We start from the raw sequence: 17,981 nt of genomic DNA on the forward strand, positions 1-17,981 counted from the left end.
TGCCATGAAATAAATTGATTGTATAGGAAGATGTACTACGTTTGCATTAAGCATTCAGGTCCTCCCAGAACACCATCACATATACCTGTGGCATGTGCCCCTGAGTTGAAGAATATCTGACAGAATTTTAATAAAAGTAATAAAAATATTACTTGCTAACCTTTAAAAAAAACTCCAAAATAATCTCGATTTTTAAAAATCTATCTTTGTTATTACAACAAGAAATGATTATATAAAAGGTTTACATATTGAACAACTCAAAATGAATTCAGGGCCTTTAATGATGAAAATAGATAATTTATCTTATTATAAAAGCCTATCCTCACTCTAACAGTTGTCTACATCAGAACACTGACAGGGTGCCCAAAATACACAGTGGGACTCTAAACTCCACTTTTATAAATTTGAAGGCCTACAGCAATTTGTTCTCAAACAATCTTTGACACCACTGCATTCACCTAATAATTTCACAGCAGAAAACACCAGCCTGATAACAACATACTTCAATGAGTTTTGATTGAATAACTCTCCTTCTTGGCACAAGCTGTAATAGCTTCTACATTAGGTAGCAAATGGCTTTTGATGCTAAGCCAAAGAAAGTGTTATCAAGGGATAGAGGTAATGTATACTTCGGGAAAATCCATCTGCCACATTAGAATAATCTTCTAAATCTCAGTACTAGTCATGTCACATTTGTCTTCAAAAACTTCAGTGACTCCCCTTCATCTAACAAATAAGTCCAAATGTGAAGTATATGTTAGGATAGTTTAAGAGCACATAAAACTGATACCTGACTATTAAGGATTAATAAAATAGTGATTTTTTTCACATATCATGAAGTTAGTAAAGGAAAGGTAGAATGGCTCCAAAACATGAAAGAAATTAAAGTTTTTTTTCTATTCATTCATATGAAGCTTTTGTTTTCACATTTGTTTTGGTGTGATTGCAAGGTTGCTATTGTCTTCATCACTGTATCTACAATTCATGCAAGAAAGAATGGAGGAGGCCCTGCATGCTGCCCAGCAATCTTTCCTGCTGCATTCATTTCTACACTGCCCAAGGACTATTTCATATGGCATCTCCTTAAGCTTCTATGCCTCCATACCACATCTTCCCTTTCAGCTGATGACCTTGCTTCATAGTTCACTGAGAAACCTGAAGCAAGCAATAGAAAATGTCTATGAGCGTCCATCATCACATTTACTCCTACCAGCTTCAAGGTTGTATATTTTGCCAAAATATTTTCTTGTTTACAAGATCTTATTCCATCTCCACCATGAGAGAATGTTGTTCTCCATCTCTGATTGTTTCCAATCAGCTAGTAAACATGCCATCATTTCTCTACCTTAGTTTAAAAAAAAAAAAAAAAACTCAAGTCCATACCTGTCTTTATTTATTGTGCATTCCTTCAAAGAATGACTTGTATATTATAACTGCTTTCGATATTTTTGTTGTGATTTTCTCTTGACCACAATTAAACCAGGTTTCAGTTCCCACCACACCAACAAAATGCTTCTTGCCAAGCTCATGAATGATCTCCACATTGCCAAATCCAGTAGACATTTTCAGTTTTCTTTTCACTTGTATTACAAGTAAGCATTTGAAACAGTTAATCTCTCCACCTGCTTTGAAACTGTCTTCACTTGACATCCAGAATGCCCACTCTCTTCATTCTTTTCCTATGTCTCTGGCTGATCCTTCTAAATCTCCTTCGCTAATACCCTCTCTCCAACTTGAACTCTTGACACGGGAAAGCCCCAGGACTCCACTTCTCCCCTCCCCTCCCCTCCCCTCCTCTTCTCTTCTCTCCACCAAATCCTGTGATCATCTTGTGCAGTCTCAAAGCTTTAAAATTGTGTTTACGCTAACAGTAGCCAATATATATTTCCACTCAAGTTTTTTCCCCTGTCTAAACCCAAATTCCACTTTGACAACTCTACATGAATGTCTGATAACTCTCAACTTTTCAAGTCACAAACCAAATTTCTGATTTCTAAACCCATTAGGAAAACAAACAAACAATGAAACAAACTGAAACCCCATTTTCTCTCAAATCTTTATCTTGATTTCTCAATAGCCATAACATTTTATCATTATCTTAGTACAAACTCTCAGCATTTTCAAGTCCTAAGTTTTCTCACATTTTAACATGTAATCTTCCAGAAACCTCCCTTCAAAATACAGCATACCCAGACCCTGACCACTTCTCCCCACCTTCCTATTACTACCCTGTGTTGAATCACTATCATGTCTCACCTGATGACTCTAACAGCCTTGTCACTTACTTCCCTGACATCAACTTTGACTCTTTACAGTCTACTATCAACGCAACCGTTAGAGAAATCCTGTTAAAAGCCATGTCAAAGCTTGTCATTTCTTGGCTTGACATTTCTAATGGCTTTCACTCTCACAGAGTAAAATGCCTAAAAGATTCTAGAGCATCTACCTCTTAATAATTCTTCTCTGCCTTCCTTTCCTACTGTGCTTGCAATTTCTTGAACACAGTAAGCACATTCTTGACTCAGTTTAGTACCTCGTCTCCCTTATGCCCTGAATTCTCTCTCCCCAGAAATCAACAGGGTGCAGTGCACTTTCTTACCTTTAAGTCTTTGATCAAATGTTCTCTTTTCAATGAGGCCCACTCTCATTGATCATATTATTTAAAAGTAAAACATTTTTCCTATTTAATATTCTTTCCAGGTTACTTATACCATATTATATATTTTGTATGATTCTTTTTCTGATGTGTTGAATCTCATCCTTTGCTCTATTAGAAAATTAAGTTTATCCACATCAGAGACTGTGTCTGTTCTTATTTATTTCATTACAGTATCTCCAGTGCCTGACTTAGAAAAAAGAGTAAGAAATGCTTGTTCAAATACATAAAGAAAACATAAAAAATTGTGTAACATGGCCACCCCCAGAAGTCTTGAAACTGTACATTTTTCGTGGGTACATCATTTCAGTGAACAAAAATGGGGTTCCATTTATAAGAAAAACAGATTGAAATGGATATGGGGTAGATTGCCAATAGAGCCTTCCACACATAGTATTCAAAGAAATAGCCCAAGGCTATACTTTTTAGCCTCCTTTCCCACCACTTACACAACAGAACTATTTGACAGCATAACACATATTTTTAAAAATATTTCTTAACATTTGCTCAAGTTATTTTCTTTTCTGAAATTCATTCTCTGGGCACCTAATTAAAGAAATATTCTATCTTACATGACATTCAACATTCTCTCTTCCGTAGAACTCATATTGAAACTTGAAGACCATTGTCAAGTTTCACCTGTTCCAGAAAGCCTGCCCGTTCCCTCCATGGGCTTTTATATGAAAGCATTTATCTGTTTCTATTACTGTACCCATAGTTCTATATTTGTTATTTCTGACTTCTCAATTGTTGGTTCGTAAGTTCCATAAATGCAGAATCTGCTTTTTATTAATTTCTTAATTTTATTTTGTTAATTATTTTTCTATTTGTGCCTTCATTTTTCTCTGAAATAAATTAATTAATGTACATTATGAAACAGCACATTTTTCAAAAATATCACTTGGGGCTATTCCTAAGTCTCACAGAGTTTGAATATAAATTTCACTTTTCAGGGCTATTTAAAGGCTTTAAAGTAAGAGATAAACCATTGTTTTATTTGCCTTAGTCCCATCTTAAAACCAGCTCAAAAATTTCACTTTTTCCCTTGTTGGGTTCTCCCCACATTCCCATTGCTTTTCCCCAATTGGTTTTTATTCTCACTTTCACCTCTACTTCTGTACTACTTAATCTTAGGCTCAAAGGCAAGGTTTTAAAAAAAATCTGAGTTCACTGGACTAAACCGGACAGAACTAGATTAGGCTAAGCAAGGTTGAACTAGGTAGAATTTTGAAAAGAGCCTTTGGTTAGTTGGGAATGGAGCTAGTTGTCCCAATACCATTTAACTAGCCTAGTGCCTAGTACATAACAATATCCAATAATTTTTATTAGATGAGTGACTGAATGAATAATTGAATGAAATTAATGTAGAACAATAAACACAGCCAAGTATGCAGGGAAATTTAGGATATGCTAACAGTGGCATTTCAAGGCCATAGTCATGAAATGGATGAAATTACAAAATAAATATTGAAGCCATTCTCATGTCAAAATTTATTTATAATCATTTAAAATGAATTAAAGGGCCAAATGTGGTGGCTCACACCTATAATCCCAGTGCTTTGGGAGGTCAAGGCAGGAGGATCACTTGAGGTCCAGAGATTCATCGTGCATGCCTGTAGTCCTAGCTACTCAGGAGGTAGAGGCAGGAGGATCTCCTGAGCCCAATAGTTTGAGGCTGCAGTGAGCTACGCTCCAGCTACTGCATTCCAGCTTGGGTGACAGTAAGACAGTAAAATCCTGTCTCAAAAAAAAAATAAAAAGTATTAAAGAACCAAGGTAAAATATAAAATCCTAAAATTGGAAGAAAAATATAAGTTTATTTATATTACCTTAATACAAAACCCCAGTATCTGAAAGGAAAAGATTGCAAGTTTTACTTCCATAAACATAAATTTTTTTGATTAACCAAAATAAACAAGAAAACAAAACAAAAATACCAAAAATGTTTTTAAAAAATGTGCTTAAATATTAAAAGACAAATGGAAAATGTTAGGGTGAAGGATGCAATACAAATTATGAATATTTAATATATTCAGATTATAAATAAAGATAAACACTAGTTCAAAAATTTTAAAAAGATATGAACAATTAACAAAAGAAATACAACTGTGCAATGAGAATATGAAAAATTTCAGTTTCACTGGTAATGAAAAAATAATATTAAAATGATATCCACTTATTAAACATTGATAAGGTTGACCCTATCCAATTTGGGTATGTATAAATAAATAAACAGCAAAAAAATCTATGTGCTGTTTGTGAGAATATAAGTTTTTAGGAAGTTTTTGGAAACTAGGCTGGCAATATACATTAAAGGACTTAGAAATGTTTATAAACTTTAACTCAAATATTTCATTTCTAAGCATATATATGTGAAATATGCATGTGTGTCAATTATATATATGGAATACATATGTAGTAGAATATTGCATATTGCATAGCTACTAAAATGATGATACAGATCTACATTTTTATGTGCAAAAATACTCATAATATTAGGTTAAAATATTCATTTATGAAACTATACTCAGTAGTCAAATATTTTTTGATTATGTACAACACTGTGTTAGGTGTCAGGGATACCACAATAAGCAAACAGGCAAAAATCCTTGCCCTCAAGAAGCTTATAGTCTAAAGGAGAGAAAGAAAAACGTAAACAAAAATATGAAGTATTTTATTAGAATGTGGTAAGTGCTACAAAGCAAAATGAAAGAAAAAATAGAAATTGAAATTATTAGATTATCCCTAGATGAAGAATAAAAAATGTTAAAAATGGCTATCTACATGTTAGAGTACTTTCTCTTTTATAATTTTTATATTATCCAATTTTTATAATGTGTTATTTATATAGGAAAGTGTTTCATTTCCTTATATCACAAGAAGAAATGTAAATATAAAATACAAAAACATATAAAATTTTAAAATTCCTTTGTCACAGTTTTCTACAGAATTCAGGTTATACTAAAAGCAGTTGATTTTCTGGGAATGAGAGAACTTTCAATAATTTGATGGGACTTAAGAAATAAATCTGTCAAAGAGTGGCAGAACAAGCAAATATTCCCAAACCATCCATTTTACCATGCTATTTTCTAAATGAAATTACTCGTTTCAGTATTTTTAGTTTCTATTTATTGCAATAGTTCCACACTACCATGGTGCTAAGTTGTGGATTTTAATCTTACAAATCCCTTCGTTTATCCTGCTATCTCTTAGTTGAACCTAGAAACAAGTACCACCTCTAAAGCCTAATATCTATACCATGATTTGGTTACAAATATCAACAAGTGGTTCTATGGGGGTGGGAGGTTGGGGCAGGGAGAAGAGCCTTAATTTGTATTATTTACCGATTTCCATAGTGTAAATAGTCTCATCATGGCTGGTTCCGTGAAGGTAGGAGGAGCTGTGCACAATAGGGTCTTGTGAACCAGTTCAAACCAACTGCAGGATACCATTGATCCATGCTCTTCATCTTCTGTCCACTTCACATGTCTACTATATTTTCACATTTTACTATGCCTATCTACTCCTACACTATTCCTATGCTACTACACATTCTACTATTGCTCACAGGAATGCTCTGCCCAAGCTAGGTGAGAACCCTCCTTACATGCCGACCTTACTCCCTGTGTTCATGCTGCTTCCATCATTGGGATTATCAGCCAACATCTGTCTATTTATATAATACCTACAGTTCCACATATTACTATCGTTCTAAGCTCCATTTAAACTAACCATACATCACATGATAAAGTTTTTCAGGACGATTATATATCTTTTTTCAGAACTCCTTCAACTTATATTTTGGAAGCACTTATAAGTCAGGCACTGGGTTCAGAGTCTACATACAGCAAACCGAACAGTCACAGACCATGCTCTCATAAAACATACTTTTAAGACATTAATTAAGTAATCGTGAAAATGTATAATGAGAAACAGACAAATGTTAAAAAGAATGCTAAGAGAGCACAAGCGATAACTTGATTTCTTCTGTGAAATCATATCTTCCGCCACTGTGCGGTCTGTACCTTATTTCTGAAAGTGTATTATGTTCCTCAGGTTCAAGGTATCCATAAGTTACATCTACAATAACTTTGCCACGATTCAGCATTACTTCTACATTTAGTATGTTTTCAGGGACAATGTTGGTTGGTGCTTAAAAAGAACATCTTGATTAGACTGCACCTGACAGAGCAACTGATGACACTGTTAGGATGACAACAGAGGCCAAGGATCTAAGAAGATGTCCAGAGAAGAAGGCAGACAAAAACTGAGGCTGACCAAGGGCCCTGGCCAGACCACTGACTAGAACTGAAGCAGAGAAGATCGTGTAGAGCTTCCCATGTAGCTGACAGGAAGAGGTTAATCAAAGACTGAAGGACACTGACAGCAGCTGATAGAAGATCAAATTAAAGAGGCTTTCTACTTTCATATAACCTACTTTCCAAATTCAGAGGTCTAAAGCAGTCACTTTGATTTTCTTTCACAAAACAAGCATCCCCCCAAAGTTGGATATTAACAAACTTACTTCACTCCATTAATGGTAATGAATCAAAAGGATTAGGAGCAATAGTAAGGTTTTAAACAATCAATAGGTGACTTCATATGCAGAAGTGTCTTTTTTTGCAAATATCTATTGATTGGCCAAGGCAGGCCTTCTGACCTCTCCAACCCTCAGTCTCATCCTTAATGTTGTTTATGGTTTGATTTGGGAGAAGTGAAAGAAGTTTTTGAAAAAAAAAATTATAAGTAAAACAATAAGAACTAAAAACTCTATGTATCTTAGTTACAAAAGAGACCCCCCAAAATCAGTGCGAAACATTCAGTTTCTCTTCTTACTCCATGTTTGTAGAAATACATAATATTAAAGTTGAATTCATATGTAATATTTTATATAAATAAGACATTCCTAAAGAAAAATTTTGTTAGACTTAAGATAATCTAAGGCCACTATTCTTTATAGGTGCACAGCATTGAGGAACATGAGTTATTTAATGTAAGACTTCCAGATTATTCTGACTAACTCACCACTTTGCCCTTCATCTCTTCAAAACAACTATTTTGAGAACCACTGGTATACAGCCAACAATGTTCAAACCAAACTGTGGCTACATTTTCTAAATATCATTCTTCCACAATGCTCGTATCAGCAACCTATTTTAAACTACCACAACTATAAAAATAATTTTGTACTTTTTATGTTAAAAGTACAAAAGTTGTAGTACCTTTCTTTTATAACTCATCTTCTCTGGGGAAAAACAAGCAATTTCTGCTACCAAACAAAAAAAGATTTTGCTACCAGTATAAAGTATATAAAGCATTAATAGCTTTGTAATGAAGTAAATCTCTTCAACTTCTTTGATCTTTTTAATCTCACAAAAAACTGAACTAAATCTCAAGATCTATCATTGTTTTCATACCAAATGAAACTTTTATTTATAAAAACAAATGCTGAGCATGAGTAGTGCCCCCAAATGATTATAATCTTTTAACATGTGCCTTATACCCTTTCTTAGCTTTCATTTGTACACAGAAAAAAGTTACTGGATTTCTGATACCAACATCTCAGCAGCAACCATCCTTTCCTTAATGACCTTTCTCTGCTTTTTTTCAATATTTTAATCGTTGGTTATCAAAACTGTCAAATTTCCTGAGTTCTTTCAACACTTTTAGTGATACATTAAAGTTAAGATAAAAACCCACCTAGGCTTAACGCAGTCTCTTGTCTCCCTGAATGAACGTCAAAAAAATATATATATATTTTTATATATATACATATTTATATGTACATACATAAATATGTATATATAAATATGTATATATACATACATATACATACATACAAATATGTATAAATACATACAAATATGTATATATACATACATGTACATACATATAAATATGTATATACATACATGTACATACATATACATATGTATATACACATACATGTACATACATATACATATGTATATACACATACATGTACATACATATACATATGTATATACACATACATGTACATACATATACATATGTATATACACATACATGTACATACATATACATATGTATATACACATACATGTACATACATATACATATGTATATATACATACATGTACATACATATACATATGTATATATACATACATGTACATACATATACATATGTATATATACATACATGTACATACATATACATATGTATATATACATACATATACATATGTATATATACATACATATACATATATATATATTTATATAAATTCTGTTGCTAAGTCTGAGAGGTTTAACTTCCATAAGTCTATCTTAATTTGTTTTTGTTTTAGTTTATACCAGTGGCTCTCAAATATTAATATATATCAAAATTACCTGTAAACCTTGTTAAAACACAGATAGATGGGCTTCAATCTTAGAGTTTCTGATTGAGCACACATAGAGTAAGACTCAAGATTTTGCTTTCTAACAAGTTTCTAGATGATGTTGATGTTTCAAGTTGGGGTATCATGTTTTGGAAAACACAGGCTTAGATGAGTACATTCCATTCTAGGGTTACCTCTAATAGCTACATTGCTCAAATGACTCTTAGGAAAAGTTCAGAGTAATAACCAAAATTTCAATCTGAGGATTAATTTTCACCTACTTTTTCGTCTTATTTTTACAGCCCTGCAGGGATATTAAAAAACATTCAGCCCTATCATGAACACAGACACATCAAAGAACTTAATATTCCAATAAAAGAGGAATCAATGTGTGCACGGTTTGTTGGTCAAAGGTTAACATCCAGAAGACAGCTATTATCACCTTTTTGCAGTGAAGAAATTTAAGTGCTAATAGCTTAAGGGACTTACCTGATGTCATTTAAAAAATTTCAAGTGGTATTTAGAACAGGACCTGATCAGCACTTTTAGTTCCTTATTTGTGGTAATAATCAAAAGGCAATGCTATTTGTTTCTGGATGGCAGAAACAAAAATCTTACTTCTTATTTTCATACTTAAAAGATGCTGTTTTGGAAATACTCTATAAATTATGAATTTTAATAATAATTTTATCTAACCAAGAAAGTGAAAATATTTATGTTTGCCACACATTTCATCACCAATAGATAATAAAAAATTGTGTGATAGAGTACCTGCTTGCATGAAATCTACAAATACACAAGGGCTTTCATTAAACAAAATAAAGGGAACAAATACATCTTCACAGAGTATTAGCTAAGCAACAACCTGGGGACCTAAAGGCCTCATCTCTCACTCCTAACTTTTTCTCTAGTGAGCTTTTAAGAAAGTCAGACCATCTCTCTGGACATAGGGATCCTCATCTGTAAAAGAAGAAGTATTGGACTAGGAGAGCTCTAAATTCATTCAAGCAATAAAAATGATCACATAGCAGTCAAGCAAAAATTTCTCTCTTTCACTTTGTATTATTTTTCTCATTTAACTGAAGATAGCAATTAACCTCAGCTAAAAAGCAAATTTTTAAACGTATATTAATCTGGACATATACCTTAAAAACAGAGATTCATTTCTGCAGCAAAATGTTTGGTCCCAAAGTGAATCTTACATCAAAAAATAAACAAACAAGCAAATAAATACATCCTGTTGAAATTATTGCACACTGTAAGAATGATAGAGAATAAATGTATACTAAATTTTAAAGCCCTCCATGAGTTGTTATTATCATTCTTTGTTAACATTTATGGGCTAGTTCTTTTTCCCTAATAAACGATTGGACTCTATTTTTAAATGTTGCCTTACCTTTCATAGCTATCTTTCTCTTGCTCTCTCTCCCACACACGTACAGCGCTTTTTATTTTCCTTTATTAAGTCAGCTTCAAAATAATTACGAAAAAAAATGTTTCAACTTAAATTACAATCAGGGTCTGATTGCACCCCCAGAAAAAAAACAAATTGGTAAATTTAGGCATCTCGGTAAACTTCAATAAAAGATACTCAGTAGGAGCCAAATAGCGCAAATATTTATTAAGAATATAACATTGCCATTATATAAATAGAGAACATTACCTCAGAAAAGATATAATTCAAATAATGTTTCATAAAAAGCATTACATCGCTCTATCATTTGAATAGATACATTAACATTCCATTTAATTTTTACTTTCAAAGTAGCATATCTATTTTGAACTCTAAGGCCAGAAATAATCACGACTGTTTCTCATTTTAAAAAGGTTTTTCAAATCTAAATATTAGTCACAGACCTTGTTATGATGAGGTATGAAAATATGCAAAATAAATGTCTTTAAAATACTCATCAACCTCCACTGATTTGTACCACTTGGATGCCTGTTGGCCAACATCATTATACTACCAAAAGCAATAAATCTGGATTAGAGAATTCTGTCTGTCATTATTGCTAGAGAAAAATAAAATAAAATTCACTATCCTAGAAAATTCCTCTCTACTTAACATTATATTTGCTATTATGAACATTTTTACTCTAGGAAAGAGTTCAGATTTTATGAAAATTTAAACATTCTTGAGAGCAGTTAACTGTTAATCTTGATTGGCCATTTAAAACAAACCAGATATACTGATAACCCGAAGGTCACTTTGGTGGCTATCACCCCATTGTAAAAATTGGGAGGAGGGCTAAATAAAGAAAAGAATTTAAAGAAAGATTGCATCATTCTCAGTGCATTAAGATCCAAATATAGTATTGATTTACTTGTATAGGTGAATGACAGATATTCCATAAATTATTTATATAATCATATATTTTCATTGTTTCTTTTATAGATTACATAGTTAGCAATTACCATGTTAGGGGGTAGGACAAATTTCTGCCTCTGTTTGTTTATTTGTTTGTTTGTTTTTCACTAAATGAACCAATCTACTGAGGCAGGTTTATCTCTTTCTCAGGCCAATCATTGTGCAGAGGGCTGTGCTCTCACCAGTAGAGAATGTAATTGGCAGTGGCTCCGCTTGTTGCCTTCCCTAGAGCACTACAATATGCCCCAGTGTTCGCACAGTTCATTATGAGACTGCCTACATCTTTCATAAACTGTGGAGTCACTTGGGAATCTATTTATAGTGGCAACTAAAAGGTGCCATTCTATATGGTGAAATATGACACTATTAAAATTAAGGTTTTTGAAGATAATTCACTGATAAAAAAATGCCAAAAATTTAATGTAATATAAAAACTTTATACCACTGACTTTTTGTAAAGTATAATCCTAATTATATTCCCAAAATGCCTAGAAAAAAATAGAAGGAAATACATTAAAATGCTATATGCAAGTTCTCTTATTATTACAGATTTTAAGTTTTTTCTTTCACTCTGCTTCTAGTACTTTTTAATAATAATAAAAAAAAAACAGTAAACATGTTTTCAACATCATGGTTACAGAAAAAGAGAGAGAGCTCTGAAGGGACCAGCGAAAGCAAAGGACCAAATAGAGAATTTGTGCCTGGCATGACCTTCTAAAAGTCAGCAGAAATTCTGAACACTCAAGGAGTAAAAGTGTTTCAGAGGAAATGAGTTTACAAACTGAGAATCATCAAGTAATGGACACAAATATAAGGCAGAGAAGAAGATGAAGCAGACAAGGTGATACTTTCAAAAATATTCATGATGTTTTAGATATTTAAATTTATGTTAATAATTTAAGTATTAATGTGAATTTAAATATGATCATACTAGGCACAAAGTGAATGGTTAAAATTAAGATTTTATGTTAAACTACTACTTGAATCAAAGAAATATCAAAACCACTATTTAATAATAGTATTTAAAAAAATTTCTAGAGCCCAACAGCTTTCACTTTCCTTTGCTTTTCAATTTCTTTCAAAATTACAAAATTATAGTAAAAGCCACTTAATTACTGATCTCTTTCAGTTTGCATGTCTGCTAACGAATGCTACAGAAGGCAATAAAAACCTTTTTATCCGGCAAATAATAATCTGTGTAAAATATATTCATTGTTATAATTCTGGACTTTTAAAGGTAGAATTCATTATAAGGTTTTGTGAAATGTTCTGATACACAGTTCTCCCCAATGACTAGGAAAAGATATTTATATGAAATATAAAATAACACAACCTTTAATGAAGATGGCAAACTTATATTCCTAGCTCTATGCCCAGAATTTAAAAGAAAAAATCCATTTGATTAAAATTCATCTTAAGTTTGTCTGAAATTAATGGATTCAAGTATATTCTAACAACTCTTCCAAATGGGGAGGAATGGTGACCTAACACTAACAAAATAAATGATGTAGGTTTTTACGAACAACAATTTCAAAGATATGTTTATGAAGATATTCGAAAGACAGATATCTATGAGGTTTTTAAAAATTATTAGAATTCAGGCCGGGCGCAGTGGCTCATGCCTGTAATCCCAGTACTTTGGGAGGCTGAGGCAGGTAGATCACGAGGTCAAGAGATCGAGACCATCCTGACTAACATGGTGAAACCCTGTCTCTACTAAAAATACAAAAAATTAGCCAGGCGTGGTGGCGGGCGCCTGTAGTCCCAGCTACTCGGGAGGCTGAGGCAGGAGAATGGCGTGAACCCGGGAGGCGGAGCCTGCAGTGAGCTGAGATCGTGCCACTGCACTCCAGCCTGGGCGACAGAGATAGACTCTGTCTCAAAAAAAAAAAAAAAAAAGGAAAAAAATTATTAAAATTCATAAATCAATTCAGCCAAGGTTTATTATTAACATTTTATAAACTAAATATTCAAAGTACTTCACAATCTGACCTCACTAGTTTATGGCTTTATTTCCTGTCACCCATCATTCTAGAAAATAGAGTAAGAAAGTTTCTACAAAATTAAAATCTAAAGACTTCAGGGTTCTTGCATAATGACCCCATAAATGAAAAGTAAAACTATAAACAATCATATTTGTGCTTAGGAAATTGAGCTTTTAGAAGTAACAATAAAAACAATGATGCTCCAGAAGATAACGGCTATAATGCTATATCAGAGTTACACTTATTTAGGTTTAAGCATGTGCCCATGAAATTTCTTACAAAGCTTTAGACACAAGTGCAAAGACTGCACAAAGAAAACAAAACTTCCAGTTTCAACTCAGAATTCATACAATAATAAGGGCATAGGTTTAACTAAAGTTCTATTTCTGATTCCAAATTTGCTACTTGCCTGAAAACTTCTTGAGGGTAAAAACTATATCTGTCTCAATTATCATTCCATCTGTAGCTATAAGCACAGCACTCAATAACTATGTCCTAAGTAAATCCACTCATTTTAATTGAATTCACATTTACAAAATATCTACTCTGTAATAAGCAATGGTGATATAAAAATCACAAAGTATGTGTCAGAGCCCACTTGCAGTTGTTTTGGCCTTGGTTTCAACATCCTTTAAAAAAATACTGGACCAAATAATTTATCAAGTTCTTTCCTACCTTGAAATTCTAAAATTTTATTACCTTAAGTATTAATCATACATCTTTTAAAAATATTCCGAGCAACATTAGAGCAACATTATCAGTTTTAACTTGTCTGTGAAATGGTAAGGAACAGTGGTTGTAAAGGTTAGTGGTCAGAAAACACATAAATTGAGGTCAGACTTTTTTTTTTTTTTTTTTCTGAGACAGAGTTTCACTCTTGTTGCTCAGGCTGGAGTGCAATGGGATGATCTTAGCTCACTGCAGCCTCTGCCTCCTGGATTCAAGCAATTCTCCTGCCTCAGCCTCCTGAGTAGCTGGGATTACAGGCGCCCACCACCACACCTGGCTAATTTTTTGTATTTTTAGTAGAGATGAGGTTTCACTATGTTGGCCAGGCTGGTCTTGAACTCTTGACCTCACAATCCTCCCATCTAGGCCTCTCAAAGTGCTGGGATTCAGGCATGAGCCACCAGACCCAGCTGGTCAGACAGTCTTGATTCCAATAAAACGAGAGAAACCCACACAGTAATTTGAACACAGATTGTTTGGTATAATTAATTTTTACCTATAACAAGGGATCAGAATAAGGACAGATTGACTAGTAATAAATAAAAGGAGACCGGGCACGGTGGCTCATGCCTGTAATCCCAGCAATTTGGGAGGCCTAGGTGGGAGGATTGTGAGGTCAAGAGCTCAAGACCAGCCTGGCCAACATAGTGAAACCCCATCTCTACTAAAAATACAAAAAATTAGCCAGGTGTGGTGGTGGGCGCCTGTAATCCCAGCTACCTGGGAGGCTGAGGCAGGAGAATTGCTTGAACCCAGGAAGTGGAGGTTGCAGTGAGCCGAGATCACACCATTGCACTCCAGGCCAGGCAACAGTGTGAGACTCTGTCTCAAAACAATAAATAAATAAAATAAACAACAAGAAATGAAATCTAAAAAATATATCAATAGCAGATACAAGAAGCAGTCACTACCCCCAGGGCTTGGATACAGGCCTTATAGGAGAGGGCATAGCCATACTGGTTGAATGATAGAGAATTTGCTCAGGTGCCTAGCTTGCAGAACTTGCTGGGATCTTGTTATAGAGTTCTGTGAAAGCTATTCACTAAGGGGTGCCTTTCACTACAAAACAATCCAAGTGGAAGCTGCTGGCCACTAGCTGTGGCTGCCTGACATACACTGAAGGTACTGGATGCTGAGGAAGCTGCCCACCATACAGGAGCCAAGCAATGAAGAAACTATTCATGCTGTGAGAGAGCCTACTGAACAAGCACTCCAAAACCAGAAAGCAAAGTCCTTTCCTCCCACATTGCCTCTCCATCACTCAGTACTGACAAAGCTTAATATTATACCAGTTGGCAAAGGGCCCAGATCTGTTTTCACAGAGCAGGCAAAAAGGATGAATTTGGAGCTGAGAGGCAATAAACAGATAAGGAGCACAGCCCACTCCTTTGATTCAGTTTCCATATGCTCCCTGCTACTCACACTCTGACTGCCATACAACAACGGAACAACTTTATATGCTACATAACACTGTATAGTGATCCTTCTTAAAAGAGAAGGTTTTATTCTTCTCTCAAAGTGAGGAACAGCTCAAAAAGTCATTGTATCCATCCCAGGCTGCATTAATTGCTTCTCAAATTCAGTAGCAGTACCACTGATTATTCTGACCTAGAGACTAAATTGTAAATTGCACCACCAATATCATCTATATAATATAAAAAAGAAAAGCAAGAGATGAAAAACAATGGTTAACAAACATACGTGTTTAAATGAACACATGTATCTAACACATATGTACAGATAAACATGTATATGTAGTCAAATAAAAATATGCCAATCTTCTACAGCTTTCATTTCTGTAATTGGTAATAGGATTTTAATTAATATATTTGGCTACTTCCGTCATAACCCTTTGAGTATTACCTCTACCATCTGTCAGAACCTTAGCCAGGTCAGGTTTGAGTGACCTAATCCTTCATTGACGAAGAATCTGACTCCTCAATTGTTCCACTTTTCACCTTTGGTAAGTTGCTTGAACTCTCTAAATTATTGCAGCCTCATTTATAAAATAGCAACAAAGGTAGTTACTTTTTACCTTCAAACTTTGTGATTAAATATTAAATGAGTTCAAATATTAAATGAGTTAAAGCAGATGAACTCTTAGTACATAGTAGATATATTCAAGCCTTTCTGTATGTTATCTATACCAATGCTTCCTCTCATAATAAAGGTAGCAGGAGACAGGTTAGAAGAATTACACATTAAGCAATATTTTCCTTTTGACTTCTAAAATAATTTTCAAGGTAAGCTTTCAGAGATGCCCATATTGTAGTCCCTATGTTTGGATCTTATTTGAAAGACTGGAGAACAAATGCTTTATGTCTTAAAGTTGGAATCTTTCTTCTTTCTTTGTACATTTCTGTAGTGTTTATTACTATAAATATGCATGAATTTGTCCTAGTCCCATGTCTGTAAATTTTGAGTTTTATTACGTAGAACAAATCATTTTACCTATCTGTAGTTCTTTTCTCCTTTACAAAATGAAGAAATTTTATTTCAATTATACTGTGATTCTATTCCTGGTGACTTTTGAGTTCTGCCCAGGTATACTTTGCATATGGTAAACAGATACATCTTTTGTTTATGTAAAGAGCACAATATTCAGACTAGAGCGATAGCAATTCAAAGGCCATCATTTGCCAAATACATAACTTTGAGTGAGTTACTTAACTTTGGGGCGTCAGTTTCCTCATCTGTAAAATGGAAAAAAATAAGACTTTATGAACATTAACATGCAACAGGAGCTCAACAAATGGTAGCTGTGTTATTTTAATAACATACATGTCCGTATTAATTCTAAGTCATATCATCACTTTGTTATGATCCTAGAAGAAAGAGAGATAGAGAAAGAGAGAGAAAGAAAAGGAAGGGAGTGAGAGAGAAAGGAAGGAAAAGGAGTTTCCAGTTAAATCACGGCCTATCATCATTGCAGATGCTTTCCAATTTCAACGATGGTGTAATGTAAGAAGAAAAGGTATTTTTAAAATCAGTGAAATAAGACATCACCATTATTGTTATTCCATGAACGTATACCACTCCAGTTGATAATACACAGCAATCATTTCTCATCTCCATTCCAGTAATTAAAATATTAAATCTATATTACAGAATGTGGAAAAGAAAGAGCAAGTACTATGTGTCTTTTATGGAAGGGTGGCGTCAAAGCATTTTTAAATAAATTAATTATAGAGTGCCTACTGTGTGAGAAATAGGATGTTAGACACTGGAGATATAATAGTGACCTAAAAGAACCAAAATCCGTATTCATATTAGAGTACGCAGTCTGGAAGAGAAGAAAAGCGTTAATATAATTTGGTGAGGATAGTAAGTAAAGAGAAAAAGTGTTTGACAAATGAACAAAAGATAATATTGTATTTTACTGTTTTCTTAAAATAGAACGTGGAAAAGAACATTTTGAAGTACCTACTCTGGAAAATTTTACATGTATGGAATGCAAACAAAGTACTTTAAGATGAATCAATGTGAAGCAAATGATTCTGTGATCAGAGGCAAGGTGCCTCTAGGATTGGAGTAAGAAGCCCAGAACATTTTAAGGAAAGAGACAGCGAAAATATCCTTCTCCTAAGCCTGGTTAATTTATGAACCTGCTGTCTTCAAGAATCTAAAGTTTTGATCCTTTAATTAGACAAAAAAATGCATAAAGAAAAAATAGATTTGCTAGGCCAAAACAAAAAAAGAGCAAAAGGTGAAGCCGTAGAACAAGTTGCCAACTTGGAAACAAAAATGACACACTTCAAGGTTTTTCTGTAGTCTCACTCAGGAACAAGCAGATATGCTCCAACTTTAGGGGAGAAAATGTATCTTTTCCTCACCTGTCCTAGGTTCGTGGCGGGGGCTCCTCTAACACAAAACAAATT

This window comes from Pongo pygmaeus, chromosome 2, assembly GCF_028885625.2.
Source record: "Pongo pygmaeus isolate AG05252 chromosome 2, NHGRI_mPonPyg2-v2.0_pri, whole genome shotgun sequence".
Classification (NCBI taxonomy): Eukaryota; Metazoa; Chordata; class Mammalia; order Primates; family Hominidae; genus Pongo; species Pongo pygmaeus.